This window comes from Tachysurus fulvidraco, chromosome 4 (assembly GCF_022655615.1).
Source record: "Tachysurus fulvidraco isolate hzauxx_2018 chromosome 4, HZAU_PFXX_2.0, whole genome shotgun sequence".
Taxonomy (NCBI): Eukaryota; Metazoa; Chordata; class Actinopteri; order Siluriformes; family Bagridae; genus Tachysurus; species Tachysurus fulvidraco.
The window spans coordinates 27977540-27998787 of record NC_062521.1 but is presented as its reverse complement, the minus strand read 5'-3'; the positions used below and the strand labels follow the sequence as shown (position 1 = coordinate 27998787).

The 21248-nt window shown below is 41.2% G+C and overlaps 1 protein-coding gene across 2 annotated transcripts in view; it reads right to left on the bottom strand.

Annotated features, from left to right (window-relative positions):
* Positions 1 to 21248, bottom strand: part of galntl6 (polypeptide N-acetylgalactosaminyltransferase like 6) — a 249528-nt gene that overhangs the window by 158379 nt on the left and 69901 nt on the right. The gene's annotated exons all lie outside the window — the stretch shown is intronic.

Here is a 21248-nt window from a genome sequence, read left to right as displayed (position 1 = left end):
TACTGCACCTTTGGTAAAGTCCTTCCTTTGTTAACGCATTAAGTTGACATGTATTAATGTATTAGGGGTAAATAAGTGTGAAACATTATGAGCACTGTATTAAAGGTAGGAGAATGAAAGCGAACATCAGCTCAGGATATGATGATTATGTCACGGCGGGACAAAGGCGAATGAGGATCCAAACGCAGTAAAGAGATTTAATAACATAAAACAGGTACACAGACAGACAGGCAAAACAAGACCGAACACAGCGCTGACAGGAAACAGGAACATTGAAACGACTAGCACCAAGGAAGTGAACAAACAGAGAATATATAGGTGACAGGAACCAATGACAAAGCAGAGACAATCAGAGACAAAGAAAACACACCTGGAAGAAAGATTGAGTACAATTAGTGTCCATGGTAACAAATAAGTGGGCGGGGCCAACAATTAACAGCGGGAATGACAGCAGACAGAAACAAGGGAAACACAGACAGACGCATTACAGATTATTCCCTCGGTTTCGTTAAAAAGAAGACGTGTGTAACGAGTGTCGTGGTTTCCTTAACGTATCATCGCAAGCAGTATTCGGTTCTTAAGCAATGTCTCTGATTCAGTATCAAATATAATATAATATATTCATTCATTCATTCATTTTCTACCGCTTTATCCGAGCTTCTCGGGGTCACGGGAAGCCTGTGCCTATCTCAGGCGTCATCGGGCATCGACCCTGGAGGTGTGAGGCGAACGTGCTAACCACTAAGCCACCGTGCACCCCATATAATATAATATAATAAAATAAAATCTGCTCTCATGCCACGGTGACAAACAATTATAGGTGGAATGTGCTGCAGTGTTTTGTCCCACAGAACCAGGCTTGTGTGTTATTGATTTTTTTTTCCTTCTTTTTTTCTTGCTGGCGATTGTTAAAAAAAACCCTGTAAAAATAAATGATTTCGTCTTCCAGAATCGATAGCCTGATCAATCAGCTGCTCAGTAGTTTCTTTTTCTGCTCACACATTTGACCATTCATTCATTCATTCATTTATTTTCTACCGCTTATCCGAACTTCTCGGGTCACGGGGAGCCTGTGCCTATCTCAGGCGTCGTCAGGCATCAAGGCAGGATACACCCTGGACGGAGTGCCAACCCATCACAGGGCACACACACACTCTCATTCACTCACACACTCACACACTACGGACAATTTTCCAGAGATGGCAATCAACCTACCATGCATGTCTTTGGACCGGGGGAGGAAACCGGAGTACCCGGAGGAAACCGCCGAGGCACGGGAAGAACATGCAAACTCCACACACACAAGGCAGAGGCGGGAATCGAACCCCCAACCCTGGAGGTGTGAGGCGAACGTGATAACCACTAAGCCACCCACACATGTGACCAGTAAAAGCAAATTCAGTCCAGAATACGTGAGATAACAGGAAAGGGGCTGAGCTTCCCAGAGATACCGGTTTAGCCTTTTTTTTACCAGCACACCGATGTTCTGTTCTGCCTCTAGATTGGAAATCGACTTTTCAGACATTTTCGGTCGGTATGAACAAATGAACGATGATAAAAAATGAGTCAGGACTCTGTTGGCTTTCAGTGTGAGATGTGTGTTGTTCCCTCTGCTGAGAATCTTAAAGCTTAAACACCGAATGTTTAACCCTTGTATGGTGTTGGTATTTGTGTTACTCAGCCAGTGTTCCTGGGTCTGCTGGACCTGCTGCATTTCTGGGTTTTTAATTCGACACATTCAAAAATTTTAGGTTAAAATACTCTACAGATGTTTACTTACTTCATCCCAATTACAAGCAATATAAACAGCATATACTGTATGGTGAATATTTGCCCTTTACCTTTATTACATCTAGGGATGGGAACCTTATTCAGAACCGGGTTCTGTTTTATAACAGGCAAATCGCTGGGAGCGGTCGCTTTAAATAGCCATGAATACCTCATGAATATTAATTGTTTACACTGTCTACAGTCACACAACCACATTAACGCAGCTTACCACAGAAATCAGTCACACGCGCTGCTGTGTTGAGGTTAAACATGTCTAAAGTGTGGATTCATTTCCAAAGCTACAACAATGAAGCAAATCTACCCCATCTGAGAGGGTTTTCTCCACAGCTGGAGATACAATAAGCCAGGAAAGGTCTCGTCTTGATGTGGTAGCTCGGTGATTAAGATGTTGGGCTACTGATCAGAAAGTCATGGGTTCGAACCCTCAGTTGTAAGTCACTCTGGCTAAGGGTGTCTGCTAAATGCCGTAAGTGTCTTCTCCCAGAGAAAGCGGACATGTTTATTTTTCTTCAGAAAAATTGCCCAACTTAGCAAAACGACTGTTTTGCTAAGTTGTAATTCTGGATGTTAAATTTGATGTTGGATTTATTTAAATTTAAATGGATAGGAATTGAAATTCTCTGTTTAAAATATTTAAAGAGTGATTAAAAAACACAAATGGAATTGTTTAAGTATCGTGCATTATGTTTCACATTTCTTTTATTATGGAATCGGAATCAAAACCGGGAATCGTAAGGCAGAACTGGAACCGGAATCGGAACCGGCAAATTTCTTTAGATACCCGACCCTAATTACATCACATTTTTTTAAAGTGCTACTCGTTTTTTTGTTGTTTTTTTAATAAAATATAAAAAAAGAAAGAAAGAAAGAAAGAAAGAAAGAAAGAAAATCAAATTTAATCAATTTATGAGTGGGAAAAAAAAAATCAACAAATTTACAAGGAAGCAAACTTTTTCACAACTATCGATGTTTATGAATATGGTCCCACAGACCCGAACACCATACAAGGGTTAATGGTTGTCCTGAGTGTTTACTTTCATCTGGGCTTCATATTAACACGGCTGTGGAGTGAGACATGACGAGATGCTCGGTGTTCAACATGGATACAAAAAAAAAAAACAACACAGGAGCAAACTCCATTTTTTGGCCTCAGATTTAACATTGAAACCAGAATTTAAAAGAAACACCTCTGTGAACTTCATACGTCCTGACAGAAAATACCGGTGTGTTCTGGTGTTAAACCTGAGAAGCTTCTACACTAGCTGCATGAACGTATTTAGATCTGGCATTATATTAATATATAATCAGAGTAAACGTCACTGGAGAACGCTGTGCAGAGACAATGAGCTGGTTATATAACGCACGCCTAAACAGAAGACGTTCGTGCTCGCTCCGAGGTTTTTTAATTACCAAACTTGCTGGAAAATACCAATCGTCCACTTTTTATTACTACGCTCATCTGGCATCTGAAAAATTAATTAAAAATCCAATTAGCGAAGGCCTTTAAGTAGCACAATCACTCCACCACACAACATTTCACTGTGGGTGGCTGAACTGAAAGAAGAAGCCAATCTACGCCGGGAAGGTTTAAAGACAGTTCATAAGCAACCCAGCCCACACACACACACACACACACACACACACACACACGCACACACACACACAAACAAGCTTACTGAACGCTATCGCACAAAACATCCGAGAAATGGTGATGTCTGTGTAAATGAACCAGACAAGAAGAGAAGCGAGCGCAGCGACTCACTGAGACTGGAATCGGCACTTTTATTGATATTATTTCATTCGGCACGGCGAGCGTAATAAGTAGAACCCGTTTCCTGTTTTCTTCTTGCGTTCCCACTTCTGTCACGTGCGGTTTGGATGCAAAACACCGTCAGTGGGATGTTGGTGCGAAATAATTAAAAAAAAAAAAGAATAATTACTTAAACTCTAATCAGAAAGCAAAGTACTAAAGAAGTAATGCTCACTGCTGTAAGAATAAAGGTCAATGTTGAACACATGGCGTTTTTATGTCTTTGTTTTGGTCCACACACACACACACACACACACACACACACACACACACACACACACACACACACACACACACACACTATGCTATGATTTGTCATGTCGGACTAGAACAAATGAGCCCGTGTCCCTGGAGCGGTGCATTCATTAGTCAGTGTGTAGAGAGTCCAGTCATACCTCTAGTGATGTGTGTGTTCTCTACCAACTATTACTTACACACTGACTACACCACCGAACCTGACAAACTGACGCAGCACACGAGCCTAATACTGTACAACACTTCACACACTGCCGAGGGCAGCGGCTCAGCTCACTGCAGCGAAGCGCGCTGGACGTTTTCACTTAGAATAGAAAAAGGTCCAGACGTCTGAGGACGGAAAAAAATAAAAATACTGTGTTCGTTTCAATGTTCGCATGAAAGCGGACGCAGGAGGATGGCGTCCTGCGTCGACATTCTCACCCTTGAACGACAGCTGCCTTTGTTACACATCACACTAATACATCACATTGCATCATTACAGCTGCTCGATATGTATTTCTCACTTCGATTTCCAGCCCTGTTTACTCATGTCTTTTCCACGGATCTTGACGCAGGTCCCGCTTTACCCCCTGCACCTACAGTGTCGAAGCACAAGTCGGCTGAATAGAATTCGTTACGCAGCCATCCGCAGCCCAGTAATGAGCTCCACTTCAAAGCCATCTTTTCTGCTCGCTTTTTTTATATCTGAAATTGAATTAAGGTAAACTGGAATGCTCAGCGTTTCTGGACCTGTGCGGAAATCTCGGAAAATCCGTCGTATATCGCTGTAGCTGGGTTTTTCAAAAGCTCTTTGGTCAAAATTGTTTGTTTTATTTATTTATTTATTTATTTATTTATTTATATTTTTACGTTTGAATACGATTAGCCAGCGGCTACAAGGACGTTTGCTAGTTTTTTGTTTTGTTTTGACTATTAAACAGATTAAGAAACATGTTATTTTTTTAAGTAAAGTAAATTCTGTCAGGACCAATTTGTCACGAGGGAATTAGATGATATGCATACAGTTAGTGTTGGTGGTATGGTTCTGTTCTGGGCAGGAATCCACGTGCCCGTCCATGCGCATGCGTGGACAGAGCGGGGAGAGTAGCGACTAGAAAATAGAACCACTAGCATGCATAGTATTGATAAGCTCACTTACACGTTTTTGGAAAGTAATAAATGAATGGATATATAGATAATCAAATAATTAGAGAGAGAGAGAGAGAGAGAGAGAGAGAGAGAGAGAGAGAGAGAGAGAGAGAGAGAGAGAGAGAAAGAAAGAAAGAGAAAAATATGTGGAGATTTAAGACGTGAACTGGTACAGCGAACACGGGTTCCGGCGTGGTGGAGTCGGGGTTGGTGGAGGGAGTTTAGATCGAGGCAGCAGCGAAGCGCTGAATGGCTCTATGAATGGGAATTTAAATGGTCGGGTGATACGGATGTCGTAACCGGATTGGTGCGCGTCGTGGACAGCTGATTAACAGCTGATGCACGCTTGACGACGTGGCCTGCCAGAACTGACACGATGCTTGATTTGTGTGGTTTGTGGCTAAAGAATGCAAGCTCGAGACATTGTTATTATTATTATTCTACGACATAAAATCCATCAGTAATACCTCACTCGTGAGTCTTTAAGCTTTTATGTGTCTTTAAAAAGTTGGTTACTAACACGTATTAAAAGAGACTTCGGTGGTTGTTTTGGGACATTAAACATCATCACACTGAGGAAGAAAACTCATTAAATACTGCCTTTGTTTATTTAGTGTTTATATTCTTATAACCACTCTTAAACCCCCACCTCGCTATCAGGGAACAAGAGTGAAAGTGTTGAAGCTCAGTGGTGGTGATGTCGAAGACGTGACCTTGTGGAGGAAAACCCCCGAAGAAGGTGGTGTAGAATCCGTAAGCAGAGTTTACTGACTGTAGACTCCAACGACGACGATCCAAAAACGAGAGGCAAAAACGTAGTCAGGGAACCGAACAGACGATCAACGTGGCGACCACGATGCAAATGAAAAAAAGAGCAGAAGAATACTTGACACAGAATGGCGGCATGAGCCATGAGCGTGGTTTATGGAGAGACAGACACCAGGATGTAATAGCCTAGTGTTCTAGTGTTTAAGGCATTGGACTGCTAGTCAGAAGGTTGTGAGTTTGAATCCTAGATCCACCAAGCTGCCACTGTTAGGGCCCTTTAACCCTCAATTGCTTAGTTGTTTAAAAAAAAAAGACAAAAAATGTTTGTTGCTCTGGATAATGTTGTCTGTTACAGTACATGCTGTTAACATCCAGGCTAAAATCCTTGCGGCACTGTATTACTGAAGGAGTCTCCCTTGTCAGTGCTTTGTCACAGTCTGGAACTACAATTCTGACACCTTCGTGACATAAGAGTTTACTCTTTGTGTTTCTCTGTAACAAGAAAAGCTGTTTTTTTTATTCATTCATTCATTCATTCATTTTCTACCGCTTATCCGAACTTCTCGGGTCACGGGGAGCCTGTGCCTATCTCAGGCGTCATCGGGCATCGAGGCAGGATACACCCTGGACGGAGTGCCAACCCATCACAGGGGGCACACACACACTCTCATTCACTCACACACTCACACACTACGGACAATTTTCCAGAGATGCCAATCAACCTGCCATGCATGTCTTTGGACCGGGGGAGGAAACCGGAGTACCCGGAGGAAACCCCCGAGGCACGGGGAGAACATGCAAACTCCACACACACAAGGAGGAAGCGGGAATCAAACCCCCAACCCTGGAGGTGTGAGGCGAACGTGCTAACCACTAAGCCACCGTGTCCCCTTTATGTATTTGTTTAGTTATATCTAAAGAGGACAGAAAGGGGAACGTCAGTTTATAGCTGCTATAACACAAGGGTGAGTTAGTGTTCTGAATGGTCCACGTATCAAACAGAACTATTTCCAGATTCATTAGACGATTCATTAAATAATACAAATTGTCAAATTGCTGTGGTTTAATGTGAATAAAACACGTTGAGACTTTTGGAAAAGGAAATTAGCTTCAAGGTGGTTTCCTATAACGGACGGTGTGTTTTATTCGTTCCGTTTTTTTTCCGATAGAAAATATATTTTGCAGAAAATTTACAATGTGAAAGGTTTTCATGTTAGCTTCTCCGCTTGTTTACTTGAGAACCACCACGTATGCTGCGGTGCTGCAGGACGTCCGGAGGTCTGTGGAAGCGTTTATCTCTCGTGACACCCTGCGACACACTCGACAGACATACAGAGCCGAAATAGGCAAAGTGGCGTTCGGTGTGTGTCCTGATGAGCGATTGTTGTGGTTCTGTGTGTCAGACGGCCAGGTTGAAACACTTCTCTTTGCCACGGTGATATTAGCGGCTGGACTAAATGGAGCTGCTGCTGTTTATAATTATCAGCTCATTTCACAATCACAAGTGTTCCGAGGCAGGTCACGATGCATCTGGAGACTGGCAGAGTTGGCACCAGATGGCAGAAACAAACAACCTCCGTATTCAGCCTTTTCAAAAGCTGCATTACTGGACATCTGTTTCCCGCAGAAAAATCAGAAATACGGTCGGATGCAAAAGTTTAGGAACCCCTGACAATTTCCGTGATTTTCATTTATAAATATTTGGGTGTTTGGATTTGCAATTTTATTTCGATCTGTCAAATGATCAATTACACCGGAATATTTCAGTAGTGAAATGAGGTTTATTGGATTAACAGAAAACATGCATCAAAACGAAATTAGACAGGTGCATAAATTTGGGCACCCCAACATCAAAATCACATCAGTATTTAGTAGAGCCTCCTTTACCAGAAATAACGGCCTCTAGACGCTTCCTATAGCCTGTAATGAGAGTCTGGATTCTGGATGAATGTATTTTAGACCGTTCCTCCTTACAAAACATCTCCAGTTCAGTTAGGATTGATGGTTGCTGAGCATCAGATAACCCCAAAAATGTTCTATGATATTCAGGTCTGGGGACTGGGATGGCCATTCCAGAACATTGTACTTGTTCCTCTGTTTAAATGCCCGAGTAGATTTTGAGCAGTGTTGTCTTTTGTCGTTGTCTTGTTGAAATATCCAGCCCTGGTGTAACGTCAATTTTGTGACTGATTCCTCAACATTATTCTCAAGAATCTGCTTAAAGAATCAAGAATTAAGTGGAATCCATGCGAGCCTCAACTTTAACCAGATTCCCAGTACCGGCACCGGCCACACAGCCCCACAGCATGATGGAACCTCCACCAAATTTTACTGTGGGTAGCAAATGTTTTTGTTGGAATGCTGTGTTCTTTTTCTTCCATGCATAACACCCCATGTTATGACCAAATACCTCAATCTTTGTTTCATCACTCCACAACACCTCATTCCAAAATGAAGCTTGCTTGTCCAAATGTGCGTTTGCAGACCTCAAGCGACTCCTTTTGTGGCATGTGTGCAGAAAAGGCTTCTTTCGCATCACTCTCTCATACAGCTTCACCTTGTGCAAAGTGCGCTGACTTGTTGAACGATGCACAGTGACACCATCTGCAGCAAGTTGATGTTGTAGGTCTTTGAGGTGGTCTGTAGGCTTTTTTTGACCGTTCTCACCATCCTTCACCTTGCCTAACCCTGACCCTAATCCTAACCCTAACCCCTTCTGGCCTTAACAAGAACTGTGTCTGTGGTCTTCCATTTCCTCACTATGTTCCTCACAGTGGACACTGACAGCTTATATCTCTGCCATAACTTTTTGTAGCCTTCCCCTAAACCATAATGTTGAACAATCTTTGTTTTCAGGTCATTTGAGAGTTGTTTGGAGACCTCCGTATTGCCGCTCTTCAGAGGAGAGTCAAAGAGACCTTAAACACCTTAAACACCTTTTCTCGTGATTGGATGCAGCTGTCTATGAAGTTCAAGGCTTAATGAGCCACCAAACCAGTTGTGTGTTCCAATTAATCAGTGCTCAGTAGTTACAGGTATTCAAATATAAAAAAAATGGCAAGGGTGCCCAAATTTATGCACCTGCATATTGCACATTTTCTGTTAATCCAATAAACCTCATTTCACTATTTTGTCCTTCAGTTACTTGACAGATCAAAATAAAATTGCTGATCCAAACACCTAAATATTTATAAATGAAAACCATGGGATTTGTCGGGGGTTCCTAAACTTTTGCATACGACCGTATGTGCGTTAGGCAAGGCCGTGTTAAATAGGAGTAAAGCGTGTATATGTATTTTCTTGATATATTCAATTTTGGAGTTCCTCTCAGGGCTGCAAACGTAGCAGAAAATGTTTTCTCCCAGCTCCATTTCTGCTGACAATACAGAGTGAAACAAGCACTAGATGACATATCACCGCACCACGGCTTCAAGCTCGTCCTCGCCGATAGAGCAAAGCCCTCAAGTTCAGTCATTACCTCTGAGTAACATCCATCACGGCTGCTTTCACACTCTCACATGACGGCGCATTCTCTCTACTGAGATGTCACTCGATTTCTCCCGGGCATTAATGGCTTTGTATCGAGCAGCGGCGCCGATTGCTCTGAATGGAGAATCATCCCTAGCTTTGCTTCTGCACGACTAAATAGTGATGAATCTGACTGCAAGAACAAGGAGACTTGGTAAATCATCAGGGCTGTTTGTTTGGAACGAGGACGTTCTTCCGTCACCCCTTTTTGCTAGGAGGATGGATGAAAGCGATAAAATACTTCTGATGGTTTTTTTCCTCCTAGCCGGCCGGTCTTGGTCATAACCTGACCCTAGTTTTGGAGTCATAGACCGCAGAAACACCGTCTTATCTCTAATAAAGTAAAGACTGTTCTGATACAAGGGGGACACGATGGCTTAGTGGTCAGCACGTTCGCCTCACACCTCCAGGGTTAGGGGTTCGATTCCCGCCTCCACAAATACGGCATTGATTCTATCACCCAGCAACTAGCTTCTATCATTCTATGAAAGAATTATCCAGCTATAGTCTCCCATGGCATCATGATCAATCTGGATGATTAATAAGTGCACCGATGCGTGGCGCTGAATATTCATAATCATCGACCATCTCAAACACCAAACCTGCTATTAGCTTGAACACGTCACAAAGGCTCAGCAGGAGTCGCTTGTAGTCGGTGTGTTGTTTTATAGCTAGTGGAAATGAAGTGCACCGATGACAGTGCTGCTGATGCGCTAATAGCTGATTAATTGCTTTTTTCCCCAGATTGCTTCTGAATATTTCATGTTTCTGAACTGATTGTTTTTATGTTTTTTTTTTTTTTTTATGGAGAGTTCTTTTAGAGTCCCTTCTTTGTCCTGAGCAGAAAATTGCCTTCAGTTCTTTAGAATTCGTTAGAATTCTTTATCTTTCCTTTTTTTTTTCTTGCAAACGTAAATATCTCATGTAGCTTCTGAAGGACGGTATTAAATAAAAAAAAAATAAAATAAACGTTCAAAAGTTTACCCCCCCTGACGTTTAATGCATCATGTTTATATACCTCTTGTACCTTATATTCATATCTTATTTTTGTTGGAAAGGGGTCAAATATGCAAAATATGCTGGAAAAGAAATAAAATAAAATGTGCAGGAATTCAAGGAGTTTTTTTTTGTGAAGAACTGTGGGCAGGTTTACTGCTCAGGACAAACAAGGTACTCAGAAACGACTCTCCCGAAACATACAAACAGTTTTAGATCATCCAGGTAACGACACACAGCATTAAGGACTGAAGGGATGTAAAAAAATGACCTTTGTGTAAATTCAGCTCTTATTTAGCATTGAGAACAATGTGTAACCATCTGTTAAGTGACGTAGCTTATTCAGGCCTAAATTAAAAACAAACTGCAATTCATAAGATACCTTTGATTGGTTTTAAATGATTAACATTTTGCAGATTCATCGATGAGGATGTGAACTTACAACCTCATCTAAACACAAAAGCATTTTACATTTAATATTTAATAAATTATGATATAAATAAATATTTTAATGCATTTAGCAGACACTTATCCAGAGCAATTGAGGATTAAGGGCCTTGCTCAGGGGCCCTGCAGTGACAACTTAGTGGATCTGGGATTCAAACCTATGACCTTCCGATCAGTAGTCAAACACCACCTTAACCACTGAGCTACCACATCCCACATCAAGGCATGAATGTTGTTTTTAAATTCTTCATTAATAACGTCGAAACTCCTGCATCCACTCCTGCAGAAACAGACTTGTGCAAAGAAAGTGTGCTAATTTGCACAAAAAAAGTGACTTTTCGGTAAAAATGTCCTAAACATGTTCTAAACTGTATATTCCTTAAGGCAAAATCCAAACTGGAGCTTTGTCAGCTTTCAGATTTGCTCGGTTGAAAGACGCATTACTACGTAGACACCTGCTAGTAAATCAGTCTGTGCTATCAAGTTTGCACTTTCTTATACTGCCCCCAACACACACACACACACACACACACACACACACACACACACACACTCAAAACTTTAGCAAATCGGTCTTTTCCTTCCTCAGCATTTCAGTACTCAAGACGTTCAGCTTCATCACCTGTTTTTCAGTATCTGTTCAAAACGTTTTCAGATGCGTTAGAGACATTTAGCGGATCGAGAGACATCTGTACGGTTGATGTTAAAATCTCTTGTGTCAGTAGGGAAAATCAACACTATTATCTGTTTCATGCAATATTTCAGTACTGCTGAGCAGTGACTAGACCGCAGAGTGTAAACCGAACACTGTTACGTACAACATTATGTTTATCTAGTGTCTTAATTCATCATCTAAACACAGCTCTTACGTTCTGGGAGAGACTGCGAACCTTCCTATTTAAACACCTTATTTATTTCCGAGCCCTCTCGGTGACATTCGGCCCTGCTATGTACCAATTAGTGTGCAACGGTATGGCTTTTTGGATGGTTAGGAGATGGACTTCATGACTAGTGCAAAATAACCACAAATTTCAAACGACTTGCTCATCAGGAGGTCATTTTAAGCAGCAGCTACATGAAGTACAATGTCACACTCTCCTGACTCGACACTATGATGATTAGATCTGTGGACGTACAGTATGTGCTACCATTAATATGACTCCGGAGGTCTGATTCAGCCTTTTGTGAGTCGCTTAAAAGGTTTACAATGAATCTCTAAGTGTTTAAAGACGAATCGCGGGTTTGCTGATCGGTAGCCGACGTGATGTATGAGCAACTAGTTCAGTATGAATTATTAACTGCTACTACAGACCAACAGAGACTGTTTAGCCCTTGCCGTATCCTCTCCTGATGAAGTTATTGTGTAGTTTCCTCTATAAAATGCTGTGTAATCTCCTCATACTGTATTTAAGGCCATGAAGTATATGCCCTGAAGTAATATCGCATTACTATATGCCCTGAAGTAATATCGCATTAGAGAGTTGTATGAGCGCTTTGTCCTGCACTTCATCGTCTCTTGTCGTCTCTCGTCGGTGGGCGCTGACTGCGTGTGTAGTGTAGCAGGCGGTGAGAACAGGATCGAGTGGTGGCCTGTAGTTACAGCTCTGATGTGAGCCGTGTTAAGATCCGCAAAAGTCTGCAGGAAATGTAAGATATTCGCTTTATTGTCTGATAAAAATCTGATAACCGAGGTGTGAATTGTGTTCGTCCCATTCCTGCTTACTACAACCTTATAAAAGGAAGAAAACAGAAACCTTCTTCTTGTCATCATCCTCATCATCATCCTCATCATTATCATCAGCAATAGCAGCAGCAGCAGAATCAGCAGAGGTATGTGTGTGAGTGATGAAGTGGTAGATGAATCCTCTATAGGTCTGTCACTTCAAGACTTACAGCCCAGATGTGTAATAAGGTCACATACAGCTCACAACAGCACATGCTACTCTCCAGGGACATGAACACACACACACACACACACACACACACACACACACACACACACACACACACACACACACACACACACACACGCTTTTACCCTTTATTTGGCCAATTCCTCAGCACACAGACAGCCTGACAGTGTCAAGGAGAGAGAGAGAGAGAGAGAGAGAGAGAGAGAGAGAGAGAGAGAGAGAGAGAGAGAGAGAGAGAGTTAAATTGAGGGTAGAGAGAGATAGAGAGAGAGAGAGAGAGAGAGAGAGAGAGAGAGAGAGAGAGAGAGAGAGAGAGAGAGAGAGAGAGAGAGAATTAAATTAAGGGTAGAGAGAGAGAAAGAGAGAGAGAGAGAGAAGGATATATATATATATATATATATATATATATATATATATATATATAGAGAGAGAGAGAGAGAGAGAGAGAGAGAGAGAGAGAGAGGAAGAGAGTGAGAGAGAGAATTAAATTGAGGGTAGAGAGAGAGAGAGAGAGAGAGAGAGAGACAGAGAGAGAGAGAGACAGAGAGAGAGAGAGAGAGAGAGAGAGGAAGAGAGTGAGAGAGAGAGAGAGAGAGAGACAGAGAGAGAGAGACAGACAGAGAGAGACAGAGAGAGAGAGAGAGAGAGAGAGGAAGAGAGTGAGAGAGAGTGTTCAATAATGACCGACATCATCCAGCTCCAACCTTTGCACACTTCTCTAGTTTTAAGAGAAATGTCATCCAAATGAAAAATTCTGATTAGTGTTAGGAGGAAAAAAAAAACAAAAACAATGGCACTAACACAAAACTAATCATTCTTTAATCCCAATACTACAGGAACTGCGTCTCATTGATCAAACTGCACACAAATGAATTTGGAATTGGTTTCAGAAAGCATATGTACACCAGAGCTGCACACTCGTGCTCTGGGTTTGTGAAGATTAACATGGACCTCCAACACTCTGATTAAATCATATAACTCTAGACGTGTAACAGATTCTATACACAAACTGCTCATGTCTTATTAATGATTTTAAATAAACCAATCCAAAGCGAAGCCATCCAGACTGCAGATGAGGTGAGCCATTCATGTAGGACAGACGTAATGGCACCCTATAAAAGGACGAAGTGCTAACGGTAGCTGAAACGCTGCGATGTCTGAAGTACATTACTGAAAGGTTTAACATACAGTACGACACGTCAGTAAGATGTGCCGTGGAGCAGAAAGTTTAAAAATCTTGTTAATCCGGAGGGCAATTTTAGTGCGGTTTGGTTTTGTAAACATTTACACACAACTCTGCGAAAATATAAATAAAAAAAAACAGTATTAGTTGAACTAGGACACGCTGTAGTGGAACTTGGAGTTTCCAAGGTTGAGAGATACAGTGCTGCCGATCCTCGTGTGGTCCTCATCGCGTATCCACGGAGGCAGATGGGCTGAACCGTGCGAGCGTGAGCACTTTAGCCTCCTTCTCTAATGAAGCTTTTATTAGCCAAGAAAGCATCAAAATAGCCGTTTCCACCAGTGACTCTCCGCAGGGCACAGAGGTGGGCAGATTGGACCGTAAGAACTTTGGAGAGTTAGCGTACCATCTGTGTACATAAGGACGAGTGTGTGAGGGTTTCTGTCCAGAGCTACAAAAAGCCGTATGGTGAATCTAATAATAAAAATAATACTAAAAAAGTAAAAGACATCTGAAGCCTACAGTCTACAGAGCTGAGGATGTTGTTTACGACATTCCTGTCAACATCGTGTCCCTGAAACCGCAACAGCTTTTCAAAGTACTTCAGACTCACAAGATGCAGCACAAAGGTTCCAGAAAACCCTCCGTTTCTTTTTTAATTTCCTGTGTAGGAAATGTAAGTAAATGTAGTTTGCTCACTGTCTGTGACACACACAAAACCCTGTCCAGATGAAAATGTGTGATAGGTAGTGTGTGTGTGTGTGTGTGTGTGTGTAGGTGTGTGTGTGTGTGTGTGTGTGTGTGTGTGTGTAGGTTGCAATTATAGAGCTGATCCCAGCCGGTCTTGGTGCGGCGTAGAGAGACTCTTCCCAGAATCCAATTGGAAAAGTCAGGCGCTTATGCCTATTGACAGTATTTCTGAAGTCAGGCAATGACAGGATTCGATTTTACTTTAACCTCCGATGCCACAGGGGAGCTGAAGCGCCAAACAGTCCATCACTGTCTCTTTTACACTCTCCAATCAATCCCATCTTGGGCCTCTCTGAGCGCTTGTGGCCTTTGCCATTCCTTCCCAGGAAGCCTTGCAGAGACAGCAGAACAGCCAAGGACATCTTCAGACAGCTTATCTGCTTTAGTGCACTAACCGTGTGAAGCCAGCACTCAAACTCAGTGTCAAACTCAGTCCCCAGACCACCAAACACACCTCGATTCTCATCATGCAGCAGGAGAATCATTTATACAACCTCACTCAATGGCCATCCTGTAGGTTTCTGCTTATAAATGCGTATAAACGATACAGCTACGCTCCAGCATATAATAACAATAACACATGATCATTCATCTTCTACCGCTTATCCGAACTACCTCGGGTCACGGGGAGCCTGTGCCTATCTCAGGCGTCATCGGGTATCGAGGCAGGATACACCCTGGACGGAGTGCCAACCCATCACAGGGCACACACACACACACTCTCATTCACACACACACTCACACACTACGGACAATTTTCCAGAGATGCCAATCAACCTACCATGCATGTCTTTGGACCGAGGGAGGAAACCGGAGTACCCGGAGGAAACCCCCGAGGCACGGGGAGAACATGCAAACTCCACACACACAAGGCGGAGGCGGGAATCAAACCCCCGACCCTGGAGGTGTGAGGCGGACGTGCTAACCACTAAGCCACCGTGCCCCCAACATGAGCATCAAAATGCGAGATGTTAAATAATTACAACTTATTAAATCATAAGATAAGAAATCCTGTGAGATTCTGCAGCGACCGAATTCAGCCACAAATAATGACTGGAATAAAGATTTTCGCTGAAAGGTGCAGAAGTGTTTTGTGTCGACTTGCTTCGCTTGTCTACGCTTTATAGTTCCTGCACAGATCATGAGAGCCGGTTTAGAAAGGAGGCTGTGAAGCGGCCGGCCTGTCTGAATATGTTTCCATGGCTGGCTTGATATCTACGTGTGATTTCCTCATGTGGAGAATGTTACACGTTGATCACGCTGTTGGTTAAGTGTCACGGCGAAATAGACACGAGTCTAATGGATTCGTTCGGTTGTCCTGAGTGGAGCAACAGCAAAGCGTCGGTTTGTGTTGTGTGATTTTTCGAGATGGAAACTCAAAGACGGCAAAATTAGCCGAGGTGTCTGGGTGCGAGTGTGGGCTTCAGTATACCCTCTCCTCTGTCAGTCACGCTGACACTCGGCCTTGGTGATATGAGCAAAATTATATCGATACTCTCGTAAATGGTGTCAATACGCACTATTTTGTGATATCTTTATTTTAATATTTTCAAATGTAATTAATTTTAACTTGCTGGAAGCAGATTATTAAACTTGTGTAAATAAACTTTAAACTTGTGGACAGTTAAGAAAAAATTATATATAAAAGTAATAAATAAATCAATAAACAAACAAACAAACAAACAAATAAATAAACACATTTTATATCTTGAGCACTTTTTTTCTGTATTGCTGGCACTTTGTGAGCGAACCCAGATATAAGGATACATGTTATTTTGCTCATTAGCCAGCGCTGAGCATCTGTGAGCGGCTCATGCACGCATTTGGGAAGATGAGATGGTTCTCCAGTCTCGGGAAAAGTACGTGCTCGTCTTGTGAGAAAAAAAAAATCCACACTGTCACTATTATGAACTCACAGGTTGTGCTGAATGAGAGTCGAGTCAAAAGCGATGCGTCTCGTGTTTCTAATTAAACCGTGATTACACGTGTTCGCGTTTAAATCATCACTAACCCACATTTTTCCATGAACCGACTAGAATACCCATGTAGATGTTTACCCCTAATATTAACTCTGATCACCGAGACCATATAGACATGACAGAACCCAGGACTTCTAATAGCTGAATTTAAATAAAAGAAAAGTGTAGAATAAGTGCTGGATGGGTGGGACTTAATGTCAAGAATATTTTCATGCTCATAAATTAGGTTTTTACATTTTATTAATTGAATAATGTTTCATTTTAGTGCCCTAGAGTGTTCGCTTTCAATTAATAAATCACGACAATATTGTTTAGGCCATCCTTAGAAATATTCTTGGTTGCTGTAGCCCGACCGACCCTGTCAATTTCAGACCGACTCAAATTTTATTTATTATTTTATGCTTTAAGTCCGACCGACTTGCCGGTTGTAAAATTGCGTTAAGACCTAGCGTTTTTTTTTTTTTTTTTTACTCTTCAAACACCTAAAACAAAAGCAATAAAATAATCTCAATTATATTTTAGTAAGTATTGTAAATACATAAATCGCCTCGCCCGACATACAAACGAAGGCTACGTTCTTTATTTTAAATAAGAACCCGTGACATCATCTATGTTTACACTATTGGTTACCGGATGTCACACTACGTCCTGTGCGTTCGCTTCGTCTCATTCTCTCATTCACTGTCAGAGTCAACGGTTCGCACTCGGTAATGATGGCTGCGGCTGCAGTAAACAAAATGTTCGCGGTCACCGTTCAAAGTCATACGGGTTCGGGCGCCATAATACATCTAAAAAAATTCATTAAAGCAGCTCGACACCACTTTAACTTGGCACGGAGTTCTGTAAAGACTGTACCCAGATCTTTTCCCATCCCTTCTAGTCTAACCGTGTCCGTGTCGACTGACTTGAAGGAAACCACTAAAATTACCTCAATTCATGCAATAAACATGTTTTTTTTTACAAAGATTTCAATTTGTTCATGGTTTATATAGCCTGCATCAAAATAAGGTTTGCGATGATGCGCCCGAAGGCACGGGCTGAAGACCCGGTCAGTGACGCCACGATATGCTAATTTGTTTAAAGTCATACCTACAGTACGTAATCACCATCACCAAAATTGTACTTTTTTTTTTTTTTTTACATTGAAACTTGAAAAAAAAACCTACCTACTTTTTTACTGTTACTGCAAACCAAAATATTTTTAAGGATGGCCTTATTTCTCCCTTTATTAAATCTCTTCAGGTAAAACCTCAGTCTCAAGCCGTTCCTCAAGCCAAATAATTGCTGAAATGCTTTGCTTAGGCACATCGACCTGCCTGACCCCGATCCTGCATGCATCACAATTCCTAGTCTGTTATTGCTCAGAGGGCTTCTTTATATTTTGCCCCCACAGCAAATAACGACACCCCTCTTTTCAGCCGAGTTTCTTTAAGAGCCGGATTACGCCTGACATTTGCTAACCTTCTCCTTTCTTTAGAAGTATTTCAAATGTAATTTCCTTTATTAATCTCCTGCTGTGCCTTCGAATAATGAATATGTTGCAGTGTACTTTATAGGAGATGTTGATAAAAAGAAAGACGCCATTATACGAGACTCTTATTCAGTGTGAAGTAATTCACATTGTGAAGATGTCAGCGTTCGGCCTCAGCAGGTCTGACTGGAAGAATTACGCTGTCCTTAATTGTGAGACGCTCGACGTGTCTTGGGGGAGCAAATCACCTGAATTCCTACTTTCTTTGTCACAACAGAATCGCACGACTGCAACTACTGAAAAGCTCATTTGATCGTTCTGTGGTTCTTTTTAATCGCGAGTCAAGGACGTTCGGGCAGGAAACATGTCTGGGTTGCAAGATTCACTTCTGCCGTGTGTTCAGTTCGTACAGCGATGAAAAAGCGATCCTTCAATGTCATGCTGCGTTCGCCAACGTGTGTGTGTGTGTGTGTGTGTGTATGTTGCTCATACAGTGCATCCAAGTATGTATCGGTAGTGAATCCACACATGTATGAAATATGTTCTTAGAGTAGAAGATCACAGCAAATGGGTTTCGATTGCGATTCGAAATGAAAAACAAAAGACTCAGGATGAAGACAGGTGTGAAGTTACAATAAAATAATCAATGACAGAGTGTGTAATGACGCCTGACATGAAACAGAGCTCCTGTTACCACCTAAACGTAGGCAGTTTTCCTATAAAGCCATTTACTGATTTATTGCAGTGACTTTCTGATTTAATTTAACAAATTGTGCTTAACACTTTTTTTTATTTTTTATTTTTTATCAGTTCAGAGTTGCATTTAAATGTTTACAAAGTTAGTTCCTGTTCTCGGTTACGGTCCCTTTCCAGCCTCGCTTTTGTCTCTCACTAAAGGCATAAAAAAATTCTCGACAGCAATCTTAATAATAATAATAATAATTATAATAATAATAATAATAATAATAATAATAATAATTATTATTATTATTATTATTATTATTATTATTATTAAAGAAATTAATTGCAAAGTGTAAATTCCTCTAAATCCTTTTGCCCTGAAGCCAGCAATGGAGTTTTGTTGTGCCAATGTTCAGCATTGAATGTCTTTAGCACTATTCGGCGGGACTAGTTTTACGTGGGGACGTGGAGTAATGCAATTTTACATCAGGACGTCTGTAATATTAATTGGCCAATTCTCAAGACATCTCAGTAAAACTAGCAGAAGTGTGAGGGGTAACTCGCTTTACGCACCACAGTAACCTCCTTGTCGTCATGTGCGTATGACGTCGCTTCCTGTTTCAAGCGCCTCCATGCTTGCAAAAGGCGCCAAAAACTACTTTTAAACAGGAAATGACAGAATTTTACCGTACATATTTACAGCGGGTCGATTCGGACAGGATCAGTATTACCTGAGGTAATTTTTCCGGACCTTTTTACAGAAGGTAAAAGTCGCCGTAATCTTTACTGACATTGTCCGTAATGATTACCGAGATGGCACATTCGGACGGGACTAAAATCACAGAGAAGCTCTGGTAATAATTACTTTACCCCCCACGTCCCCACGTAGAACTAATCCCGTCCGAATAGGGCTTTTGTCGTGTGTCACTCCACGGTGGTGTTAATATGAAGCTCTTATTAAAGTAGACACTCAGGACACTAAGAATTTGTCTAGCTTACTAAGGGTAAAAGATTCATACAAATAAAAAAAAAGTGCTGGAATTTTTCTCACTAATGTTAGTATCTTCTAATTAAATTGCGTTATCAAACCCAGTTGTGATCTCTGAGATGCCCCGAGGGCTTCTAAAATTTAATGGCGTTATTTTTAATCACTTAGGTTCTGTGTAATGTTTCCCAAAAAGAGAGAAACGCACACGTATTAGAATAAAAATCATTCATTTTTAAATTCTGATTAAAAATATCTAATAATTCGGTTTTTAAACCACAAGATTACTCCTTCACTGTATCAATAATGTACATACACACTTATTATTATGTTTACCTTCCATACAGATCCCTGTGAATGTTCTTACTGCAGAAACAATAATGCATTATAACCAGTACAAGACTATAAACCTGTGTTTTGCAGCCTCACTACTGTCAGAGCTGCTGTTATAGAACATTAATCAGCACCAATCAGAATCGAGCGTTCGACACTGATGTGGTTTGAGGTTAAGGCGAAGTACCCGTTGACTATTCTAATTAAATTATGCATATTAGTGTAGATGTGTAGGCTTTTATATCAATCTAACATTTAAATAGATGAGACCATCGAGCATAAAAGAGAATTTCTGGGGTAAATTGTCGCCATCATCCCTGAACGACACGGTGAGACTCAGTAAAGAGGACATTTCATTACAGGACAATTACCTAGAGCCGAACGGAACGGATTCGGTTTGCGGCCCAAGAGTAATGAGAGATTTAATGAGAGCAACGCGCTAGCTCGGCATGACTGTTACGGATTAGGTATTTCTGAACATTTCACCTTTTAAAATGTCCAACCAAGCAAAATATCATGAAGTTCAGATCGCACTTGCATGTCTCTGTGGTAGGAGACAAAGTTTAAAAGAGAGCTTTAAAGGCCAACGTGGAGAAAGTTTCATGAGAACAGTCGTTACGTGGGTCGGTACAATGTGTGAATGCAGCTTGTGTTGTCACTTCAGGCTACGTGGCAGGAGCTTCTATATCACTTCAATATACCTTTTTTTTTTTTTTTCAAAATTAACTTGCAGTATACAATTAAACCGTTAAAGTTATTGTTCATGAACCCAAACAATGATGACAGTGCTCGGGGTTTGAACTCACAGCCTTTTGTTTAACAGGCCGGCGCCTTGAGCACTGAGCCACAATTTGACTTCGTTTTTCTTTATTAGCCTAAATCCTATGATGCTGATTGCATTGCAGCACGTGTTGGCTTTCGCTTATAACATCTAACATAACAAGATGTACTATAAATGTTAGAGCAGACGTACACAAACTTTTTGAACTCTGACACACTGTCCAGAAATCAGATGTCTATTCTCAAATCTAAATTATTATTAAACAAACAAACAAAACAACAAACAAACAAACAAACAAACAAACAAACAAACAAAATGCAGTCTGATGCAGTCGTTTAATTGATTATTATTATTATTATTATTATTATTATTATTATTATTATTATTATTATTATATTTGTTTCTTTTTCTTCTTCTTCTTCTTCTTATATATTTGTTTCTTTTTA